We start from the raw sequence: 2,920 nt of genomic DNA, 5'->3' as shown, positions 1-2,920 counted from the left end.
ATGCAGCTTAAAAATTTGAATAACTTAGCTACGTGGTTCACTAAATTATTAAAGTTTCAGACACAAAAGACAACCTTCCTGTGCAAGTTTCAGAGAGGCACGAGAACAATATCCTATCGCGTGGTCTTTGATGTCCATAAGAAACAAAACAGACACAAGATATTCAACGCTGGAAATCTAGAAACAGAGAGATTCAGCAGGAAGCAGTCTCTGCAGCGTGCAACTGGCTGATCAAGGCACCACAGAAACTTAAACTTGTATGAGACCGTTCATCAAAGAGTCAATCAGAATACTTTGAATCTTTTATGAACCACAAAATACAGGGAAAAAAAATTGGAATCTGAAAGGCGTTGAAATTATAAACCAAAAGAAAAAGAAGAACAGAAATGGAAGCATTGTCAATGCTTGAGCAAGAAAAATTGCTGCTTGAACACGTGAAATGTTGTATATGGAGATTCGAGTTATGGAGGTCATTTTCAGAAGTAAATGAATATGATCCACAAATATCGATTCAGATGAAAATGGATGCATGTGGAATGGCATTCGGTCTCTGCAGCTAAATCAAAGATCTGAATCGTCACAGTCTCATATCGAAATGGGCTGCACATTTTCATAGATGTAATAACACTTTTGAATTACCTTGAGAATATATACATTGAGCTTCCATTTAAGAAGGCATGAGGGAGGTGAAGGCAAGGACACCAAGGAGGAGGTTAGGGGGTGCCAAGGTCGATGCCATGAGCATTATCATAGAGGGTCCTTCACATACAGTGGCGGAGTTAAAAATTATAATCTACGCTAATCGGATAAACAATTGCATATAAATAAATAAATAAATGAATGGGCCCTCGGGCTAAAGCTCAAGTAGATTAACATCTTCCTCACCTTGTTTGAAAAAGAGGAGGTTGCTAAGCGTGTTGAGGATGAGTAGAGGAGCATGCTCCCTTGCAAGAGGCTCTTAGATAAGAGTGAGTGTTAGGGTTGTAAATGAGTCGAGCTATTCGTGAGCTGCTCATAAACGGTTTGATCAAAGTTCGACTCGAGCTTGAATTTGACTGAGCTCGAGCTGAGCTCGAGTCGGCTTGTTTAACATCCGAGCCCAGCTCGAGCTTATTTAACACTGACTTTAAGGATTCGTCAAGTCTTGTCAAGCTAAATTAATTTAATATTTTAATAATTAAAATTATTATTATTTGGAATAAGTTGAGGAAGAGTTTGTGGCTAGAGCATGTCATTATAAATGTCTACGGTTTGAATCTCATTTGCATAGGCTTTTAATTTATTTTTCCAAGTCCGGCTCGAGCTTGACTTGAGCCTCTATAATTTTCTCGAACTATGCTAGCTCGAGCTTGGCTCGGCTCAATTACCACCGTAGTGAGTGTAAGGGGCATCAAGTAAGAGACTCTTAGCTATCAACAAATCTTACTAGCTATTAGTGGCACAATCGATAACACTGGAAATTTACAGAATCATTTTATGAGCAAAAGATACATTTATTTATTTGAATTATTAAAAAATTATCTTTTTAAAAATATAAAAAGGATTTAACTAAATTTAAATATAATTTTGATCAAATTTTAGGACTGTTATAATTATTATAACAACTATTTTTTTAAAAATAATTTTATATATTTTTGTAGTTACTCTATGACAACTACAATGGTTTACCATAAGAGTATATTTAGCATGAAAAATATATCTCAGTCAGGACAAATTCATAGTGTATCGAGGCTTTAGTTCAAGGGTCTACTGACGTTGAGGAAGAGCTACAAGTAATACAGAGAAGGAGCGAAAACTTAGTTTTACAGTGGGAGAAAAGAAGAATGCATGAGAGAAAGGAAGATAGCTTAGAGATATAAAATTTCTTATTTAATTAAAGTAAAAAGTGATATTGCTCATTCCAAATGATCCAATATCGTTAGCCCCACAATATATGATAGACACTAATAAATTACAAAAGATATTTTACTCTAATGTAACAATCCTTTACATGAAAATACCAAACACACGAGACATTTTAAACTTGTCAAAAATTGATCTAACACCTATTTAGTAAACAACTATCGACTAAAATTTTTAAGGATACTCTTTGAATTTAAGTATACTAGAAAATATCGATAAATAAGGGATATCGGCCGTCTTAGCTCAGCTGGTAGAGCGCGTGGCTTTTAACCACGTGGTCGTGGGTTCGATTCCCACAGACGGCGTTTTGTTTTCTACAACATTTTCCGCTTTCCTTTCTTGTTACACATAAACTTTTTTTATACTATATCGCTCATTTCAAGCGATCTACATCAGCTCCACAACATGATAAAAACTAATAAATCATAAAAGGATATTATCAAATTTCAAGGATATTCTTTAATTAAAAGGATATTATCAAATACTGATAAATAAAAAATATCGGCCGTCTTAGCTCAGCTGGTAGAGCGCGTGGCTTTTAACCACGTGGTCGTGGGTTCGATTCCCACAGACGGCGACTTGTTTTATACAGTAGTATTTTCCGCTTTCTTTTCTTGTTACACACATTTTTACCAGGATACGCAGATTTTTTTTTTCTTTCGTTTTGCGTGTTTTTTCTTTTTTTGTTTTTTTTTCCATATTTTTTTGTTTTTTATTTTTAGTTTTTTTTTGTTTGGATAGGCGGCCGAAGAGAGCTGAGAACAGAAATCCTTCGTCTATCGCATGCAATTTCTCGCAAATGAGACAAATTACCACGGGCACAGCTATTCGAATTCATTTATCTTGCTGCTGCTGCTGCTGATCCAGTCGACTTTGCAGCAGAAACAAATGAGAGAAGGATTCAGATCATATGAAGCTCTGATTTGTATTTACGATCAACATTTATTTTCACCCACACTACGAATCGACTGTTTCACATAGAACATTGATTCCCGTGGCAGACAAGCTCTGTCAAATA

General features: G+C 35.5%; 2 non-coding genes across 2 annotated transcripts; both read left to right on the top strand.

Moving 5' to 3' along the window:
• The first annotated feature begins 2,134 nt into the window (after positions 1–2,134).
• Positions 2,135–2,207, top strand: TRNAK-UUU. The gene has a single exon. It is a non-coding gene; the product is annotated as a tRNA-Lys (tRNA).
• A 199-nt stretch (positions 2,208–2,406) lies between these two features.
• Positions 2,407–2,479, top strand: TRNAK-UUU. Its single transcript has one exon. It is a non-coding gene; the product is annotated as a tRNA-Lys (tRNA).
• The last annotated feature ends 441 nt before the right edge of the window (positions 2,480–2,920 follow it).

Source organism: Zingiber officinale, chromosome 2B (genome assembly GCF_018446385.1).
Source record: "Zingiber officinale cultivar Zhangliang chromosome 2B, Zo_v1.1, whole genome shotgun sequence".
Taxonomy (NCBI): Eukaryota; Viridiplantae; Streptophyta; class Magnoliopsida; order Zingiberales; family Zingiberaceae; genus Zingiber; species Zingiber officinale.
The sequence above is the reverse complement of the archived record's forward strand: the minus strand, read 5'-3'. Positions and strand labels throughout refer to the sequence as shown.